Source organism: Poromitra crassiceps (assembly GCF_964638095.1).
Source record: "Poromitra crassiceps genome assembly, chromosome: 17".
NCBI lineage: Eukaryota > Metazoa > Chordata > Actinopteri > Beryciformes > Melamphaidae > Poromitra > Poromitra crassiceps.
The window spans coordinates 20,727,865-20,750,447 of record NC_139635.1 but is presented as its reverse complement, the minus strand read 5'-3'; the positions used below and the strand labels follow the sequence as shown (position 1 = coordinate 20,750,447).

Genomic DNA, 22,583 nt, shown 5'->3' with positions numbered 1-22,583 from the left:
CAGAGTATAGCTTAAGGCTGGTACAATATCACTCATTCTCTAGATCAGTGATACTCAACCCGAGGCTCTAGAGCCACATGCGGCTACTTAAAATAAATAAATACAAATCTAATAAAATAATGGGAGGAAAGGGACTTGGATTGTGGCTCTTTCAAAGCTTTGTTTTTGTCAGTGTCTCCTGAGTAGGGCAAGGCTGAGTACCACTGCTCTAGATTATACACAGAGGCACCAGCAAATCTGTCATATCTTGATTGATTGATTTATTTTGGTGACATGTCAACAAAGATACAGGGTACAGACAATCACCAAGGATAAAAACACAATAAAGCCTGGCTATTTCAAGCACTGGCTTGTTTCCATTGCGGTCCTCATATCTCTCTCTACAATGCAGACAGTTATGGAGTTCTGGACAAAATTACATAATAACAATGTTCTCAGATTTGTGTGTGAGAGTCCCCCCCAATCAAATGGGTCAGTGGCCCTAATTTGGGGACTAAATTATGGTATGGTTTTATTTGGTGATTAAAAAGGGCACATCTTGCCAACACACTAACATAGAAGAGAAATTTAAAATAAAAGAATCGCTGAGGATGAAAACACAATAAAGCCCAAAGGCTTATTCCATTGTGGTCCTCATAGGGGTCCTTGAAAGCAAAAGGGTCAGAACCACTGGTCTATCACATAGCCACCTTTATGTAAGAGTGTGAATTGACCTGCTGGTCATTTTTTTAAGCTACAGTACTTGGCACTAGCTACTTGTCTATGGTCCATGTTTGACATAGCCCTGCCTGTAAGAGTAGAACGACTTTTTGGTAAAAGAAAAAAAAATACAATTTTATATGTAGACTGTTAAACCAAGAAGTTGATATGCTGATAGTCCTCTCAGCTTTTATTTGTAGATATTTGCTGGTTGGTAGTCTAAGTCTAAACTTTAGACTAATAATATTGCATGTATGTAGAGGCATGGATGTTAGCTGGTACAAAGATGTATGAAATATATCAGCTTAGACCCTGGTTGCAAGTATAACCATTTATAAAAGGCAGGATGAAGGTGGTAGCCTGGGTAAACCCAGCCTTCAACGTGACGTCACAGGCTATGCCTGTAGTGTACATTTCTTCGGTGCTGATAGTATGATAGGTGATAGAGGTCATGTGGAGGCTGGGTTTACCCAGGCTATGAAGGTGGGGTAATCAAATCCTGATCGTGGGCACTAATGAGGTGAGTGAGAGGTGATGGTGTGAAAGATTCTGGGAGATTGAGTCCAGGATGTTGAGGTATAGTTCAAATTAAGTAGTCGCCCCATGCAGGAAGTGAGCAGGTGATGTGGCCTGGGCAGCGACGAACAGGCACAACAGGTGTAGAGGGTGTCCAGGAGGCTGGGCCGAAGGGTGGAGCAACCCTGGACGATGGCCCGGACACCAATGACACAGGCGGAACCTTTCAGGAGACTGGGCCTGACACTGGTGATGAAGACTGTGGCTGCGCCGTGCAGAAGACTATGGGCAAAAACAAAAGGGGTCAGAGGTCACAGACCTAAAAGAGGCCTCTATTGTCATGCCTGGCCTAATGTCAAATTCAAAGCAACAATGGAAAGCTATACACTAAATTACATAACATCCAGTGTGACAGTCAGGCAGACAGTCAGTGGCAGACAGACATCAGTCAGTGAGGTAGACAGGCGAAACACACAGTCAGTCAGAGAGACGCTGAGTGACAGTCAGTCAGGTAGACAGACAGACAGACATACAGTCAGGTAGACAGTGAGACAGACAGTCAGGTAGACAGTCAGTCAGGTAGACAGACAGTCAGGTAGACAGTGAGACAGACAGTCGTGCAGACAGAGTCAGAAAGTCAGTTAGTCACTAACTGATGTAGGCTACTGACTGTCTGTCTCACTGTCTATCTGCTGACTGACAGTCAGGTAGACAGACAGTGAGACAGATTGACAGACAAAGAGACATGCAGACGGTCAGACAGACAAGCTAGTCGCTACGTTATACTGTACAACACCACAACATGAGCGGCAGGTTTGCCTCAAATATAACAGCTGAAAGCTAACGTTAGCTTGCAAGCTAACGTTAATGTAACGTTACCTAAACATTTGTTTTAGCTGATATAAGTTTGAAAGCATGGCCACATGGAGAGGACAACATAAAAACGACAAACAACATAAAAAATAACGAAATAACGTTACTAACCTGAGCAGCGCGGAGCACCAAAACGCTGCAGAGCGGCACTGATCTCGGAGTATGTTTGTCCACTTTCAAACAGTTCGTGGATCAAGTTATGATAAGGTTCAAGTGCGGTCATAACTGCAATAAGTTGTCAAAAAGTAACAAGCAAACTTCAGACCATACTCCTCTCTTCCTGTTTTCTGAGACTCAAACTTCCGCGGAAATGTCACGCATCCTCCTCTCCTCTCCTCGTTTTCCCAGCATTCACGGGGGTTTCCAAAAATATCCAAATATCACAGAAACAAAACAACAAAACACATCTTGATTTTCCCCTTTTCCCGTTTAGTTTTAAAACAGAAAACCCTCCTGTTTTTTCGTTTTTGGATTTTCCGTTTTTCCGTTTTGGTTTCAAAACGGAAAAAGAAAAAAACGAAACCGTTATTTGGTTTTTCCGATTTGGTTTTGAAACGGAAAAACGAAAGAACACAACATACACGGATTGTACACGTACCCCTGGTTTGGAATCACTGCTCTAGAGAGAGTGGCGTCAGCGGAGAACCAAAATGCGAGACTCATTAGCCAATGAACAGCCAGGAATGGGTCTCGCGCTACTTTTGGATGCTAAAATAAAGCTGATAATGTACAATTTGATTAAAGGGATGAACAACCCTTTCAGAGTACAACACAAACTGTCTACAGTATTTTGCTGCAACTCGACAGTGCTGCTTAATCCAGGACCTTACTTCCTGGAACTCTTGGGAGTAAAAAACTGGTCCATTGGAGTGAATGGAGATGTCGGGACTCTTCCATCTACATGGCTCTGGGTTTCACCATTTGGGCCACGTGCTTGGTCAATGAGGCCGCCAGCTCGTTGATCGCAGCACGGTTAGCTTGTAACTGAGAGTCAACTTTGGTCGGTTTGATCTGTTCTGTCTGGTCAGTCTGTTTGTTACTGTCATCATGCTGGGCGGCACTAACAGTTACTGGTCTGGCTTTAGCTGTACTCAGGCGTTTTAACCTCCCTTCTTCCTCACTGGTAGATTTGCTGGTTTGTTCTAAGAGGAAGTCATCACTGACCTGTGTGTCTGAGAGAAAGGGTTTGATCACGTTTAACATGACTGTTTCTTTCATTTAACCCTTGGTAGAGGGTGTGAAGGAAAGTTCCCTGAACAAGCTTTTTGTCATAGTTGAAACATGCACCAGGTTGCTGCTTTAAACCCATCACTCTGCATGTCAGCAACTGATGGTGAAGGTGATGTAGGATACTTTACTGTAGGCTGTCGTTTGGGATTGTAATTTGGTAATTAACTGTTGTTTCCACTCTTGTTTAGTTATGTATTGCTTTTATAATTCATTGGCCCTAATGAAAAAAAATAGGCTAGGCTAAATGCTTGGTGCACATTTTCCCTCTAAAAAGAGTGGCAATTGAGCTCTAAAATTAAATAAAAATACCATCAGCTACTTTTGTTACAGGCTCCAATTACTTTCCAGCAAAAGCTGTCAAACGTGTTTTATCAGCAGTTACAGTTTACGAGCAGACCGAGCAGACCTTGAAGGCAGCAGTCGGTCTAGTCCTCCTCATCAACTGGTGGGTAGGAGAAGTAGCGCTACCATTCTCAAAACAATGTGGTCCAGCACTGCCATCTTCTGGAATAACTAGGTAACACAGCTTAGACTCATTTGTTGGGATGGGATCCAAAGAGGGTCAGAATCCACCTGATGTGACTGTTATCAGCCTATAGTTAATTATTGTCAGCGCACATCAGTCCCAAAAAGATGGGCTAGTAGTGACCGACTAAACCTACTAGTAGGTTCAGGAGGCTGTTATCACCCATTTATTTCAGTTAGTCGATGTTGGTGGTGTCAGATGGACGTGAACATGAGAATCAACGGTGACTGCTTGCTTTTTTATTAACAGCATTTACATGTAGCCTACTTACAATCGTTAGCTACAATTGATATCAGAAAATTACTTTTGATACTTTAGTAGGCCGACCTACCTATAGTAAATCAGCTAGGCTACGTTAAGACTTTCACTCAAGTAAGTCAGGCTACCTTCAAAAGCTTTAAATAGCTTCCTGGGAGACCTAGCACACTCACATTGTAAACGTGTCGATGGTGATGATTATGATGATGATGATGATGATGACGATCCATTCATTCATTCATTCATTCAATAGTATTCTATAGGCGAATAATGGAGCATTCCTTTCTTTTACTGGAAACTGGGAAGTCTCCACAAGCCCTGAGATGCCATGTTGACTTCAAAAGATGCCATTTCCACCCTGTTTTTAGGTTAAATCTGGAGCAAGATCTTTATCTTTATCTTTATTACGGATCCCCATTAGTCATCACCGCAGCAACAACTAGTCTTCCTGGGGTCCACACACAACAAAACAATACATACATACATACATAACATCGCATATAAAAATACATTTAATGCACTAACATAGTATCACTATCAAATCACAAAAATACAATAAAAGGAATTAAATTCTCAAACAGTCATATCCTTAGTGTACATTACAGTAGGCCTATCTATATTTTAATGTAAACTTATTTCTTTTGGTCTTAATGCTGTTTTCAATTTCTTTTTAAAACTTATCTTACTGGTAATCTGTGTTAGATGTACTGGCAATTTGTTCCAATGTGACATGGCTCTATATAACAGTTTTCTTCGCTGCATTTGTTTTTGGTAATGGCAGTGTGAAATTTTCACCACAGGCATGTATTATAATTGTGTCGATCATAAGTGCATGTTAGTTGTGAATACAAACAGATAGGTTCTCTTGAGATATAGATATTCCTAAGAAACAAGATCAGGCTGCAATCCACCTTCAACCACGACAGCTTGGTATGCATCCCTTCCACACTGTTTCTCATTGAGCAGTTCAGGGCCAGCCGTGCCGCTCTGTTCTGAGTGAGCTGGATCTTATTGAGCTCTTGTTTTGAGGCATTAGACCAGACAGCTGGACAGTAATCAAGGTGGGAGAGAACTAATGATTGTATCACTTGTTTCAGTATCAGATCAGTTAGAAGAGAACTACACCTTCTGATGATTGAAATACCTCTGCTCATTTTGGCAACCACATTGTTGGTGTGAGTTGACCATGAGAGAGTTCCATCAAGTGTGACACCCAATAGCTTTGCCTCTCTAACTTGCTCAATAACGGTTCCGTCTAGAGATATACTTAGCTTCTCTTCTTTTCTCAAAGCATGCTTGGATCCCAATATTAGACTCTTGGTTTTTGAGATGTTTAACTTCAGCCTGTTTTCAGACACCCACATAGACACTAGGTCCAATTCTCTCTGAAGGACTTTGTTAAGCTCTTCTATCTTGCCTGCTGATGCGTACATTGTAGTATCATCAGCATACATAATAATCATAGATGTATTTTCTAATACACATGGCAAATCATTTGTAAATATGGCGTAGAAGAGGGGCCCCAGGCAGCTTCCCTGTGGAATTCCGCACTGTAGTGATTTAAAGTTGGACAGGGTACCATTAAACATAACACATTGCTGTCTATTACACAGATAGCTTTTAAGATGCTCGAGCGATAGGAAGAACAAATAGAACTGACGTTCCAGCTACACATGGTTATTTTTCAGCTATAAAAACAGGGTGTAAACAATATATTTTCAAGTCAACTTGACATCTCAGGGCTTGTGGAGACTTGGATTATGCCAGGTGAGCAGTATGGAAGCATTTTATGTATTTTTGTTTTTACGTTTTTTTTTCTTTTCTTTTTTCTCATTGCTCACTTCACACTAAGCAGACAGCTCTGCCCGACGCGGCCGGTCTCCATTTCTCCAAACTGGGATCCCTACCTCCTCGAATCCCGATTCTCCACCTTCCTATCCCTAACTACAGCCCCTTTCGCCACAAAACTCACTAAACGTCCATGACTGAGTGAGTGAGTGAGTGAGTGAGTGAGTAACTGAGTGAGTGAGTGTGTTAGCTTTTCCATCCGCTGACACCGGCGGGCCACTGGCCCAGCGCCCTGGGAAAAAAACCAGAAAACACACACACACACACACACACACACACACACACACACACACACACACACACACACACACACACACACACATTTTGAAACCTAGTTTTATATACTTGGCGACATTCAATTCAGTTCAGATTTGACTGGGTGGTTAATAACAAACTTTTCTGTGGTGTGACAAACTCAAAACACATATTTATCTTTGGTTTCCAGTGTCGTTAATGATGGTTCCATTCGTTTAGGTGTTCCTCAGCCGTTCCAATGAGCCAGTATGCACAATACCAAGCTCTGGCATAGACCCTTTTCACGGGGGCCATTTTGTGTCGAAAAGGCAGAATGAACACAGGTGCAAGCAAAACACTAATGAGGGTTTCCAAATTACAATCATGGAAGTTGAAAACCCTCATTAGTGTTTTGCTTGCACCTGTGTTTACCCTGCCTTTTCGACACAAAATGACCCCCGTGAAAAGGGTCTATTGGAAATCCTACTGTATGGAACCATCATTAATGTTATTAGTTACACCTGTTCTGCTGCTATGACAATGGCTGCTGTGAGGTCTAATAGGCCATTGATCACACAAATAGCCCAAGTCTAGTTATGATGATCTTATTTCCACATTACTGTGCGATTTGGTGACAGTATGAAACCACTAGGGGGCCACTGTGACGTGCTGAAAAGGTTACAGCTCCAAATAACCGGTCACCCATTAACAGTGTTGGGGAAAGTTACTTTGAAAAGTAACTCGTTACTTATTTAGTTACTGCCTTGAAAAAGTAATCCCGTTACGTTACTTAGTTACCCACTGACAAAAGTAACGAGTTAGAGTACTTTAAGAGTACTTTAGTTCAGAGTACTTCTCCGTTAGAGTACTTTAAGAGTACTGCTGCGTTAGAGTACTTCAGTTTAGAGTACTTTTGCGTAACAAAACATGAACACCCCTTTGTGATTCCATGCACATGTTGGATATTGTCCCTTGCAATTTATTAATTCTCTACCTTATTTAATTTCTTAGCCAATCCATAAAGTTAAACTGTAACTCTGCAAGCTTTAATAAGTAATAACAGGAATGACAGATGCTATAGCCATTTTACAGCTTTTTATTAACGATTCATTCGTTTCATTAAAGAACAAACCAAAGCATCCTCCACTACGTACCGAGCTACAAGCTTGTTGACTTCCTTCACAGACACCATACTGAAAGTTAGCTTTTGCTGTTTCGGAGGAGGTGTCCCGGTGTCTTCCTCGGGTCTTTTTTCCTCCAGAGGTATTGCGCTGTGTTTAGCTTGCAGGTGTTTCTTCAAATTTGAAGTGGAATTCCTCGCAGTTGACAGAGTCTTATCAACTCCTCGGCACAAGTTGCATTTCACGATTATGTTCTTTTCCTTATCGTTGACAACTTTGAAGTATTGGGAAAACTTCCAGGAGGAAAACGCTGTTTTCTCTGCAGCGGCCATTTTGCGTAGTAGTGACGAGCTTGCCCGGGCATGCGCACACTGACATAAACACTGCCGTCACGTGATAAGAATCACAGACAGAGGCAGCGGAGATTTTTTTCTCTCTGTGACAACGAGAGAAGCAAAAGAAAGAACGCAATTTAAAAAGTAACGCACTGCTCATTTGAAAAGCTAACGCGTTACTGATTACATGTATTTAGAAAGTAACGCGTTACGTTACTCGTTACCTCCGAAAAGTAATCTGAGTACTCTAACGCGTTACAATGTAACGCGTTACCCCCAACACTGCCCATTAATATCACACTGTCCAGGGCACTGATTATTAAAGAGTCGGCTAATTAAACCCCAAGGCCCAACCCAAAATTTGCCTATGACAGACAAACACTGCAAATCACCCTGCTTAAAGGCAAATAGCTAAGCTACCATGCCCACGGAGGAGTCGTCAGTTAGATATTTCTCCGGCTGAAGGTTACATGTCCCACAATGACAAGTGAAGAGGCACGTAGAGAGTTTACTAGTTTAACTAGTTTACTTGCTCGCGTCATCGATTCCGCCATGAGAACGTTTTCAGGAATGGGAGGGGGGAGTGCTGCTTTTGAACAGTGAGGGAGGAGACAAGATAGTCAAAAGTAGTCTGGACCCATTTCCACCCAGGGCCGGAAATTAACTTTTTGACCCACCGGCCAGTGGCGGGTAGATGGAAAAAATCTACCCGCCAAGCATATTTCTTACCGGCCAAAAAAAAAAAAACATTTTTGTGTCACATATATCCATTATATATAAAAAAAATTCTGTACATTTCAAGTAGATAAGGTATTACATTGAAGAATACACACTTAAATAAGAGGTAATAAGAGTACAATTTGAAGCAAATTATTTTAATATATTGATTGTTGATTAATCAATACATGTCAAGTCAATCTTGAGCTTAAATTGTTGTAACCTAATATTAAAAATCAGACTCCTCACTCTCTACCCTCTTTGCAGGATTTAACAGAACAGAAGTACATTTGAAGGTTTTGTAAACATAAAACTCCTCAGACTCCTCATCCTCTCTCTACTTCTCCTCTTTGCAGGATTTAATAGAACATAAATACATTTGAAGGTTTTGTAAACATAAAACTCCTCAAACTCCTCACTCTCTCTCTGAGTCTCTCTACTTCTCCTCTTTGCAGGATTTAACAGAACATAATACAATGTGAAGGTTCATCAGAGTCCACAATCTCCACCCTCTTTGCCCGGTCACGTCCGTCCATAAAGTCCGCTACTACTCCTACTCCTACATCCCAGTCTTGCCTTCTTTCAAATGGCATGTACAGTCCGAAACAGCATCTTCATTTTCGTGCTGGTCTGCTCTGACATGGCTGTTAGCCTAGCCAGCCACAGAGGGTCTTGAGAGGAGAGGCTCAGATTGAATCCGGGACACAGACATGCAGCCAATGTGACACTGGCTCTGTTCATGGTCACGAATGGCTTCCAACTTCATTGATTTACTACCGATGACAAACGTGTTGTTTCTATTTTTCTTTTTGGCATAATTGCGGCACACGGAACAATTCATCACTACAGCCCCAGCATCATACTGTAGCCAGTCTCTTGAAACACCGCTATCGCCAAACTTCCACTCCTCTTGAAACTTTCTTTTGTTGGGCTCTCGCTGCCGCTTCATCATTTTCGTCGGAGAAAGCCGCGGTGGGTTTTCTTTTTAGCGGCCGGCTTACTCCCTCGATATGGTTCCACATTGTAACCTATTTAACGTTAAATCAAGCTAACCTTAGCTTAGCTAGCAGACGGACCGGCGTAACGGTAGCTCGCTGCAGATGGCCACGGCCAGTCAGCACAGAAGAGTAGCGGATGTGACGTCAGTAAACAAGCCAAAACAAGCCCTAGGAGCAAGGAGAGGGGGCTGCAATAAAGGCGACTGTCGTAAGACCAAAACACACCGCAGTTTTAATTATTTTACATGACTATTTTGTTACCCGCCACGTGGCGGACAGCCCTTTTATGTCACTCGCCAAAGCTAAAATATGCCCGCCAATGGCGGGTGGCGGGCTCTAATTTCGGGCCCTGTTTCCACCGCTTCTCCACATGGGGACGTAAACCAAGGAACCGCAAACAGTTTACCGGATACATGTGCGCCAAAACAATCTTCTGTGGAGCTAATGTTAGCTAGTTAGAGCCTGATAACATGAGGTGACTAATGTTAAAAAGTTACATAGTACATCAAACAAAACGTTGAAGGAATAGACCCTTTTCACGGGGGCCATTTGTGTGGAAAAGGCAGAATAAACACAGATGCAAGCAAAACACTAATGAGGGTTTCCACATTCCAATCATGGAAGTTGGAAACGCTCATTAGTGTTTTGCTTGCACCTGTGTTAACCCTGCCTTTTCAACACAAAATGGCCCCCGTGAGAAGGGTCTATATGGCATTGTATGGCAGTGTTGTGGTTTGTTACTCAAACTGGAGGAGTGGAGCAGAATGCCTCTGGGCTCAGCTGACAGCAGCACCCAGCAGCTCCTTGGTAGAAACGCTAGAAATGTAGTAGAAATGGTGTTAAACTGTCTATATTACAGCAACACTCAGCCACAAGGAAAAGGTTTCAAGGCTTGTTACTGCATGAAGAAAAGCTGATAGTCTGTCTATTGTCCCCTGGGCCATCTCGGCATCGTTCAGGAAGCTACGCTAACAAGGCTAACATAGGCTCAAGTCTGGCTGCTTAACACCTTGGGTGCCATGGACGCCATATGGCGTCTTTTTATTAATCTCGCTTGGGTGCCATAGACGCCATTTGGCGTCTTTTTTTCGAAATTGCTTTTATTCTATTTTTAGATAGTTTAGGACCTTGGGCAAGTATTCAACATGAATCTCTACAAGAATCGGATGCGTAAATCAGCGCAATCTTGACGCGATGGAGTGCTGCCCCCCCCCTTTCTGCTTCAGGGCGCTGCCTTTCTTCTTGAGAGCGCGACAATCGCCATTCCTTCCTTGCCTTCCCTTCCTCTTGTCCGACTATTTCCTCTTGAGCATATCGATAGCATAGCGAGTATTTAGCATAGTCATTAGCGATAGATTACATTTAGATCAGTTTGTGAGATTGTGTGGTGAGTAGATTTGAGTGTTTGGCGTGTTTGGTGAGTGGTTTGTGTGTGTGTGTGTGTGTGTGTGTGTGTGTGTGTGTGTGTGTGTGTGTGTGTGTGGGAGATCGCGTGTGTTAGTTAGCGTTAGCAGTAGATTAGCTTGAGTTATTAGTTAGTAGTGTGATTGTGAAAAACAAAAACAAAAAAAACCCAAAAAAAATAAGTGTCTGTGTTGGTGTCGGTGTGTGTGTGTGTCTGTCTGTCTGTGTGTGTGTGTGTGTGTAGTTGTGATTATCTCAGAAACTAATTTCAGCATGCTGTTTTCGGTCTAAAACACTCTTTTTCAGAGCGGTGTATTTCCAAAAAGGAACGGTTTATAAACACATTTTTTTTTTTAAATGAAACAGAAGGGTTCAAAGTTTCATTGAGGCTATTGGTTGTCCATATAAGAGGAACACAAAAAATGATATGGCTATATTAAAATGCATTGCGGCCTATGTGGCACAGTACAGCAACCTTTTGCCCAAGGGCCGTGGCACCCAAAGTGTTAATAACAATGGAGTGCTAAAGTCACCCCCTCTGCCTCTTCATGGGATTTCATCCGCCATTCATTTCTCCATAGACCTTGCATAAAATGCTTATAAAAACTTGTTTTACTTGGTCAAAGCAAGAGAATCAGGGGAGACCATGTAACATAAATAAATAAATAAATAAATAAATAAATAAATAAATACATAAATACATAAATACATAAATAAATAAATAAATAAATAAATAAATAAATAAATAAATACATACATAAATAAATAAATAAATAAATAATGCAAGTCAAATTTTGACTCGCATTATTTATTTATTTTTAGGGGTGGGCGAATTTTGACGAGAAGTCGACTTTGGCCCAGCAAATTTTCGAAAAGTGTTTTTGCTAGAAATGCCCATCCCTATAATGTATGTTGGTTTATATCATTATGGCTCAATGAAACCTCCACATACCACATGTTAGACTCAGGATTGATAAGGAGGTCTGATATTGTTTTTTTATGACCATAATGATGGTCATGAAATGGACACTGTTGCTATTTTACCTTGGGATACGTTGCACGTTATTACTGCCCAACCCTATTCCATGGTTTCTATTTTCAGTCATGATTACTGCTTCTTCTACTTCTATCACTAAATACTACTACTGCTACTACAGCTACTGTTACTGCTGTGACTGCTACTACTAGTACTACTGCTTAAGAATAAAGATGAAGAATATGACTGTGTGAGAAGGAGGATAAAAAAAGAAGACAAACAAGGAGGGGAGGGAGAGAAAAGACAAGGGAAAAAAAAGGAAGAGATAATTGTCAAACTTGATGAATATTTCCCTGAAGCTTTCTTCATAGCATGGCTGTGCTTGAATGAACTGTGCCAGGATTAACATGAGCAATACAAAAATGTGCCTTCAAAATAATGGCATAGAATTGGTCAATTATGGGAAAAAAGTAATTGGAGTGCAGATGTTTTTTTGTTTTTTGTATAAAAATAGTGATATATTATCTATGGACTGAAATGAGCTGTTTAATAGATACTAGAACAGAGGAAATATTGGCGCCCCCCCAAAAGAGGTTTTTACCCCCCCCCCCCCACCCCCCACCAAAAAAAGAGGCCCAAGCCATCTCCAAAAGGCCACAAAGGCCTGATATATTTGAACTCAGGACAACCACTGACTGCGTGCTAACTGAAAATAAAGCATGTTTACTGCATCATTTTAGAGCAGGGGTTTTCAAAGTCTGACACTGCGAGCCTCCCCTCTGCCCTCGGACAAAACAATTTACACATTGTTGTGTACATTGACAGTTATATCTTATTAAATTGTGGACATTTATTCATCCCCACTTATTAGACACTATTTCTGATGGTAAAATTAGCATAAAAAGCAAAACACAGAATTCAGAAAAATTAAAACTGAAAAAACGGAATTTGGGAAAAAATAAAACGGAATTTGGAAAAAAAATAAAACTGATTTTATATGGCTCTACACTAGGCTCTTCTATGTGATCTCCTTTTGATAATTAATGTAATATTTGTTCACTTCCATTCACTGAGCCTCCCCTGAAACGGTTTGGAGCCACCCTGGGGAGGCCCGCCTCCCACTTTGAAAACCTCTGTTTTAGATCATTTCAAAGTTAAAGACCCACGTTTGTATCTTCAAATGCCTTCTTTCTCAAACGTGTGGTATTGTAAAAACACATTTCTCCATAAGTGCTGACAATGATATATTTGAGACCAGGACAACTGACAACAGGACAACCCCAGTGCGACCGCACTGCCTGCACTGTCTAGGTTTACTGTATGCCCCTTGATAATACTGACATTTCCTTTGCTTGTCATTTTTGATTGGCTGCCAAACATTCACAAACAAACTCTCCAACCCTAAACTTCTACCAGACAATTGTTGCTGTTTGCTGTCTCTTTAAAATCAGGGGTTCCCAAACTTTTCAGACCAAGTACGACTAGTATGTACCCCCCTCCCCCTTCATGAAATAAAATGTGCTGATTCCAATAGCATCAGAAAGGCTAAGTAACATCATGGGGCTACTGCTTCAAAACACACACACACACACACACACACACACACACACACACACACACACACACACACACACACACACACACACACACACACCTGCCAACATTAGGCTGTGAAAAAGAGGACCCCTTTGAAAAGTCCCCCCCCCACCACCACCACACTTTAGCCTAAATTTGGAGCGTTATTTAGCCACCTTCCTGACAAGCTAGCAAGACATGGTTGCTACCAGTTGATGCCTTACTGTAGGTCTTCTAGTTTCATATGATACCAGAAACTTCACTTGGGCTTTCAAATTGAACCCAATTGTCAAAATTGTGATATTTCCCTAATATTGTGATATTTCCGGAAAATGGCCAAAGCCTACTCCTCAGAAACTGTTGTCTGTAAAAAACAAAAACAAAACAATGCTCTGGTGGACCACCAGGCAGAGCGGCCAGAACCAATGTTTTAAATCAATCAATCAGTTACTTTACTAGCATGATTGTTTATTAGGGATGGGTCTATATATGCTGAAATCCAATATTTCACAATACAAAAATGTGACGATACGTATCGTAGGGCTGGACGATATGGTTGAAATCAATATCACGTTAATCACAAAGATTTATTTTTCTGTATCAATATCACGATATGGCTCACATATACAAAATCTCGTTAAATCCAGTTGAACCGAATGTGAATGTTAGGTGTGATGTCAAACAAAATATATAATATTCCTTAAAAACATTATGTTTTAGAAAAAATTGTGTCACGATATCCCAAAATCACAATACAGTATCATCACAATAATGATTCCACTGAAAGATGATAAATGATCATATTGAATTATCGCCCATGCTGTAACTTATCAGGGGGCATAAATGTGTCCTGATGAGTTAGATCGTATTCTGCAGTCGTAATCACAAATGAGACGGCTTTCCCATCACAATGTCGCTATTGAAATGATATTACAATATATAAAATGTTTAAATTGTTTACAATCTAGTCAATGGCATGGCTAGAATGTAAATGTGTGACACACAAACATAATTCTGCATGTTCATACTTTGTTGTCATTGAAGTTTTGGGGGCTAAACATTTGCATGACGGTGGGTTATGATCCGGGGAAGGTCATGGGGAGGTTTGAAAGTCCTAGAACCACCTGGAAAGTCGTGGAAACCAACTGAAACCACCTCATGTCTACCCCAGGTCGGAATTGGGCTGAAAATCTGCATGGCAGTGGGTTATTATGATCCGGGGAAGGTCAAGGGCAGCTTGTGAAATCCTGGAAACCTTCTGGAAAGTCCTGGAAACCACCACTATCATTTCTGGTAAACCAAAAAGGCACAGTTGTTTTGTGCCTATTTAACCTGTGCATTGCTAGCTATTATTATTAGCCTATGTATGAGAATGCCTTTCTCCATTGTTGAATAAGTTATTTAATGTGCAATCCGTTAATTAAACTCAGACAGCCCCTCACATTTAGTTTGTGATTTCTGTGTGGTGCTGATGGACAGCTCCTTTTATCGTTAGGTCAGATGTGATGTGGTCCACCGACATTTCTGACATTTTCAAGTGAGCAATGAGTCGGAAAAGGTTGGGAACCGCTGAATGAAAAAAACCGAAATAAATAAACAGTTAAATAAACAACTAAATAAATAAACAGATAAATAAATATATATATATATAAATAAATAAATAAATAAATAAATAAATAAATAAATAAATAAATAAATAAATAATCAGCCTCTCCCTCCCTCTCTCACCTCCATCGCCGTAGGTCTCGACACCGTAGCCGTCCTGCAGCCCGTTGCTCCAGGTGCCCTCGTACCTGGCCGGGGTGCTCTGGCTCTGCCTCACTCCGTAGCGGCCCTTGAAGCCGTGGGTCCACTCCCCGCGGTAAATCCACCTCCCCTTGGTCTCCACGCCGAGCCCGTGGCGCTTCCCCTGCGCCCAGTAGCCGTGGTACACGTTCCCGCTGGGCCTGGTGTACACGCCCACCCCCTCGAAGCCATTGGACCAGGAGCCCGCATACTCGCCCTGGCCCTTGGGCCCGGTGCAGAGGCCGTGGCCGTGGGCTTTGCCGTCCTCCCAGCCTCCGCAGTACGTGCCGCCATCGTCAAAGTCGAACCGGCCGCCCGTCATTCAGAAACGGAGGGTGAAAAGTAGACTATGTCGGTGGTTTGTTTGGAAGTCCAGAGTGAACGAGATGTCTTCAGAGGTAACGTTACAGGGAAAGCCCTAACGGACCGACGGGGTGATGAGTGATGGCCGCTGGTTGCATCGGCGCTGGGCTGGCGGTTAAAAATAAGCGGAACGTGGGAGGGTGAGAGGCGGCCGCCACGGTTGCCAGAGTCGCTCCACTGATTGTGTGCTGGCAGACTCGCCCCCGCTCCCATCTCCCTCTGCCAATACCAGCCAAGCTAGCTGCGATAAAAAACAAATGTGTTCTTCCGGTTTGGATTTTCAAATTAAAATGTCCAGCACTTGGTGACATGGAGACACTAGACTCAGCCCTCAGTCTTAATCCGTTTCACGTTTGGTGGCGCAGCTCACCAAACGTCTGGGAGCCGAGACTATGGAGACACAAACTGAAAACATTTAGCCATCATAATGAAATAAAAATAACATAACAGGCACAGCTATGACTGCACTCTCACTAGGACGGTACATTAAACATCTCAGCAGGACCTACCGAAATACAATAAAAAATACAATGAAAATAAGAATTTAACATGAGGTAGACAATAAAATAAAATGTCTTAAAAATAGGCTATAGCCTATAATTGTAACATACGAACTGAATGAGCACATTTCTTAGTCTTTATAAGTTGGACAGACAGACACAAAATGCTTTCTAAATGTATGTTCATACCACTGAGCTATATGTCGATGTTTCATACACACATACATAGGCTGTATGTAGGCTATGTGTGTGTGTGTGTGTGTGTGGGGGGGGGGGGGCGAGGGTTTCTGAAGCCACAATCCCACTTCTTTCAGTGTTTGCCCCTGGGACTTGATACTGCTCTTCTGACATCACTGATGACATAATCAGTGGGACACTTATGAGATCGCTGATGATGTCACAATTTATGACATCACTGATAACATAATCAGTGGGACACTTATGAGATCGCTGATGATGTCACAATTTATGACATCACTGATGACATCATCACTGGGACTGTGTGTGTGTGCGTTTGTGTGCGCGCGCGTGCGTGCATGCATGTGTCTGTCTCTTGTGTGTGTGTGTGTGTGTGTGTGTGTGTGTGTGTGTGTGTGTGTGTGTGTGTGTGTGTGTGTGTAAGTGAATTTATGAGATCACTGAAGATGTCATCAGTGGGACAGACAGACAGAGCCCCAGCTCCCTTTTATATAGATAGATAGATAGATCGATAGATAGTTAGATAGATAGATAGATAGACACACACACACACACACACACACACATGCACGCACTCACACACGCAAACGCACACACACACACACACAGATGCACGCGCACACACACACACACACGCACACACACACACACACACACACACACACACACACACATACAGCCTGGCTTATATATATATATACTTTATATATACTTTATATATATATACTGTGGCAAAGTACAAAGTTAGCAAGGCAAAGTGCTAGGTAGTCTGACAAGTATAGCTACAAAGATGGCAAAATGAACTACAGTTACCAAAAGTTAACAAACATTTTAACAAAAATAAACAGATGTTATAAATAATATGTAAATGTTATTTACAGAGAAAATGTGTTGCTAAGAGCTGAAGACTAGTAACCTGACGCTGCCAGATCGATGAGTTTGCTTCAAATATCTGTTTCACAAACAACATCCATCTGGATTCGGCCAAGCTACATTGCTGAAGAGGGCGGTCACTTTTTTCAAGCTACTAGGCAGGTGATTGGATGGACCGTCTGTCTGTCACTGTCTGGGCTTGCCAGCGCCAACCAATCAGATCGACTTCCCTTCATGACGTAGCAGCGCCTGATCAGCTAGGACTACAATTGCTAATAGTTAGCATGGAGGTCGCAGATTTTTTGCTGTTTTTGTAAGGTGAATATTGGGTGCAACCATTGACTATTCAATTTGCCAAAAGAAAGAAGAATTACTGCAGATGTCTGACTGAGGATGAAGTGCAGGTAGGCCATTTTGCACGTTAAATGTAACTGATTGGATTAACTGATGTTACGCTAACGATAGCAACATTTGGAGGTTGGGGTGCTACGTCTGATGATTGATGATTAATGTTAACGTTAACAGCGATTCATTCATAACACATATCGTTGTTCGTTTCTTCAGGGAACTGATGACACGATATGACACCGAGTGGCACGCACCCTGGACGGCTAACGTCATGGAGACGCAGCGCTCTCTAGCCTTTATGATCATGGCAACAACCAAATGCTTTGATACAATATAATGATTTAACGCTACTATTTAACTGGTGAATTTTAACATATGTGTCAGTGGAATGGTAGATATTTACGCATGACTGGAGAATGTTATTTGCTTACTTTTGTAATAATAAACTAAACGGAGAAATGACGGCCGTGTGTGGTGTTGTTACATAATCTGCTGGTCTTGAGGCACGATTGGGTCAAATGATAAGACGATGTAAATGCATAAAGATGTTGTCAGATGAATCTGCGAAAGGGAGCTGCCTGGAGCCCAGAGGACGTCAACAGAGAAGAGGAAAAACACCCTGGTTACACCATGCAGCATGTATTTGGATATAATCTCTAACTTTAAGAATGGTTCCTTGTTGATATACCGTATTCCTAGTATTGGCTCCCATGACGTTTGTTTACCCCCTATCTAAAGTACAAGTGCAAAATCTTAAGCTACCGGTATGTTCTATCGATAAACCAATTTCTCGAATAACAGCTCCAAAATATCAGACATATAGGACTACTATATGCTAGAGCTATATTCACACTTCACAGTATAATTTATGCAAGCGGGGGAAAATATCAGATAAACTGATTGTTGTATTGTATCCTGAGATCTTTAATCTCGCCTGTATAACATAATATGTCACTCGGACACCAACGTGAGTTAACGTGGTTTATTAAACAGCAGCCAACATTCCAATCAGCAGAATACACTTCAGCTAGCAGTAAAGGGACAATACATCACACTGATCTTTGCAGTTCTGTGTTGATTAGCTAATAATTCAGTGGCATTTTGATTAACGTTATGATTTATTTCGATTTGGAACAAAAATTATGGTTTAACAGATTGCATGTTTACTGGGCTGTGGTGAGAGTGAGAAGGGCTTTGTGTTTGTGTGACTTGCGTGAATGGCTAGCCGTTAGCCATTACAGCCTTACAGCTAATAAGTTATCCCAGCCTAGCGGTCTGAAGGCTATCTCCCCAAATTCTACAACAATGTCTTGTTTACTAACGTTCATAGTTGATAACATTACAGCAATACAGTTACGGTTTCGTACTCACTGTAAGATCAAGTGTTTAACGTTTATGTTAGCTTATTGTTTTGAATAGAATGTTTGACTAGCACACTGGAGCTAGCCTCGGTAGCCGCCGCCATGTTGAATAGTGAAAGAACTACAAACGCAGAGGCGCCTCTCGGTGGCGTCACACCCGGTCTCGCCACAGCCCGCCCCTAGCTCACGCTGATTGGTGCGCCTGTGTGGCGGCCGGTTTGAATGCATCTCTGAGGCCAGGGCCAGACTGAGGTGGATTGTGAATTTGTGGAACAATGCCGCCCCCGTCTGGTGGAGTCAGGCTAGAAGACTAGGGCTTCTGTATAAAAAAGCGTCCTGTTCATATAACAGTGCCAAAATATATGCTTTCATTTTGAAGGCAGATTAACTTCGTTTCCGGTATTTCTCTTCTAGCTCTAACAACTTGACACTGCTCTCTATCTGCCATGCAGAGACAACTCACGGTGGTAATGGGGAGGAGATATAGGGAAGTTCAATAAAGATAATAATTGAATTACATTAATCAAATTTATAAAAAGTATATAGATTTCAGTGTTTGAATCGCACCTGTCTGTAATAGGACACATTAAGTGCACTTGCTAAAGTTAACACTGCCTAAGATAAAATGGAAACTTAATTAGGCTACTCAAAAATTATTACATTAAGGCCAGGCAAACAAAGTATTGTAATATTGAAATATTGTAATTATTACGCGAGCACACAGAGCATTAGACCAAAATGTTTTTTTTCCACACCTAGTTCTAGGTAGTTAACTATAATAACCTTATTGCCTACTATAGTACTTCTATGATGGCTTCACTGACAGAAATCCAAGACAGCCCAAGACCGCCAATCACAGTTTCATAAAGCATGACATCATCCATATCAACATGGTCAACCCCGCCCTTTTTCTTATCTTAAAGGGATAGTTCGGTTTGTTTGAAGTTGGGTCCTATCAGCTAGTCACATACACTAACGTAATTAGGTACAGTGTTCTGGACGCTGAGCGCAGTGTCTAACGAGATCCGGCACCCAGAGGAGCAGCCTCGCGCAGCCTCACCAGCTTTTTCTCTCTCAGTACTGGGGGTCAACAACTAAAACGTAATTTAGCCACCTAAAACACCTAAAACAACGCCCACCTAAACAAATCGATATCTGTGTACATGCACGCTCTATTTTGACAATTTTCAGCGCTTTACTTTTCCGCAAAACAGCAGTTTCATTCGGCACTGCTTTTTCTCCCAGCCGTACAACCACCGTATTCCTCCGCTAAAGCCAGCACAGAGCACAGAGCCGCGGTTTACAAAACAGGAAGAAGAGAGATAAAACACTGACTTACTTTAGAGACAACAAGTCACCTGGCCTCTCTGGTCTGGGTCGTTTTCCACAATTTATCCTGGGAATGGTGAATAAGGTTTGCAGCCAGGGCACCCAGGCATTTAGACAGCAGGCGCATCTCTCTGCCTGTTCACTCTCTGCAAAAGTTCCTCTTCTGTATTCTCTCTGGTTCATAATTGTATCCTCTTGTCACCAAGGTGAATGGCATATCATCCTCGCTATCAAAATCACTCATATTTTCGTCCGTGTATTCTATTTGTTGTGTCTTCAAACCGGGAGAAATAAAATAGCCTACCCCCAAATAACTGCGGAGTAATCCAGTGCTGCGGCTCTGACCTGGCTTTTAGCGGAGGAACACGGTAGTTGTACGGTTTGGAGAAAAAGCAGTGCCGAATGAAACTGCTGTTTTGCGGAAAAGTAAAGCGCTGAAAATTGTCAAAATAGAGCGTGCATGTACACGGATATCGATTTGTTTAGGTGGGCGTTGTTTTAGGTGGCTAAATTACAGTTATAGTTTTAGTTGTTGACCCCCAGTACTTAGAGAGAAAAAGCTGGTGAGGCTGCGCGAGGCTGCTCCTCTGGGTGCCGGATCTCATTAGACACTGCGCTCAGCGTCCAGAACACTGTACCTAATTACGTTAGTGTATGTGACTAGCTGATAGGACCCAACTTCAAACAAACCGAACTATCCCTTTAAGAGTTCTTCTCGTTCCTTATAGTCAAAGTTGCTCTCAGCAGCTTTGTGAATAGGTTAGAGGAAACTCTTATAGGAACTTTTAGTGATTTAGGAGTCCTCTAGTGGTAAGGTTTATCAATACGGGCCTATAGGGGCATGTGTAGAGTAAATGCAAGTAAATGCAGTTTACCCACCTCTTTGAAGTGGAGTTAATAACGAAGGTTCAGACAGGACGATCTTGATCTTCACCGGTTCCACAGTCACTGCACTTCTCCTGCTTGCTCACCTGTTAACCTGTCAGCTTCCTGGTGATAATTGAATAATCAGTGGTTGCCTCCTAGTTTCCCCTAAGCCAATAGCATAGCAACACATCACCTCATACACCTTTGCTCACCTGCACTTTTAGCCTATCACATTGTGGCACTCCCCTTTAGGCAGCCTATCACATGGTTGCTGTGTGCATAAATATGCTTTTCTGTGTCTCATTCAGTCTCTCTCATCCTGCTGGCTGACACACATGCTAGCTGACATTTACTGCAAATTACTGGTGTTTGGTGGTTCTCTGCAGAACTTTTGATTAATTCCTGTGTTTTCTGCTTCAGCATCAAAATCAGGTTGTATGGCGATTGCTCGCTTGACACATTGCAAATTACTGGTGTTGGTGGTTCTCTGCAGAACTTTTTATTCATCCCCGTGTTCTCTGCTTCTACATCAAAAGCAGGTTGTATGGCGATTGCTCGCTACATATATTTGGCTGTCGGCGTATTTTGCATTGGTTCAACTCACCATGAGCGATTCTGAGGATCTGTTGGATCCTGTAGTCAATACTACTAGCCTATGTTGCTTCACACCGCTGTTCATATCAAGGCAATGTATTCTGCTCAGTTCAGCTTTGCTAAAATGTTGTCATGCTGAAGGGCAGGCTTACCTGCTAAATCGTTGCAGTCTGCAAATGACGTTATCAAGCGTTGCTGGTCGCGCTGTTGTTAATGTTGTAGCCACTTTAATTCTCGGACGATGCATGATTCAATGATATGCCTCTCTTGTCCCGACGTGGTTGCTGCATTTCAGATTTCACTCGGCACTAAAGCAGGGAGATTCCTCCTGGTCACTGAAAATCCAGTCGGCAGTAGCAGTCCTTCAAACTCCTTGCTTGTCTAATCCAGGATTGCCAGATGCAAAGTTCCCTCATGCAGAAGCAAGGTATTCCAAACTTTTCACACGAGTTTCATATCAAAACACCGTGGCTTGCATTTCCTGGTAAATGCTGAAGGTGACGTCATCACCCAGAGAACAGCGCCAAGCATGCTGGGAAATGTAGTTCATTGCTTTACTTTGAGCCGTATTTCCGGTCAGGTGGTAGATTCAACATTCACAAGGCACATGTTAAATGCAGTATATGATGTGGATCATTGTTCCTTTACATTGCACCGTATCACGGGCGTTACGTTTTAGATTTTGCTGTTCATCTGTCATTAATGTGATGAATTAGGTGGTTAATTCTGAACAATGCTGTTCATGCTACATACCAAATTAATCGTCTGATTCTTGCGCATCGAACCATGTCGTCTTTTTTTCGGATCAGATCAACAAAGCGGAAGTTATAGCCGTTTTTGTACAAAATCAACATTTCAGATTATCTGGCTTTTTCAAATGGTTTTTCAAATGGCTTTTTGGAAATCCGCTAGGTATCTCCCTACAAAAACCACTGCCAAATAGGCTACTCATGTTTTGGTATTTTCATCTTTGAGTTGGGATGTGGTAAGGCCTGTGGCTGTGTCTCCTTTGGGTTTCTAGCAATAAATACAACAACCTCAGCTAACTGTTTACA

General features: G+C 42.1%; 1 pseudogene across 1 annotated transcript; it reads right to left on the bottom strand.

Moving 5' to 3' along the window:
* Positions 1-1,441: 1,441 nt before the first annotated feature.
* On the bottom strand, positions 1,442-15,417 carry LOC310792245 (junctophilin-1 pseudogene; annotated as a pseudogene). The gene is made up of 2 exons: positions 15,039-15,417; positions 1,442-1,497 (listed from the first exon to the last, which is right to left on the bottom strand). The product of its transcript is annotated as a junctophilin-1 pseudogene (transcript).
* Between the last annotated feature and the right edge of the window lie 7,166 nt (positions 15,418-22,583).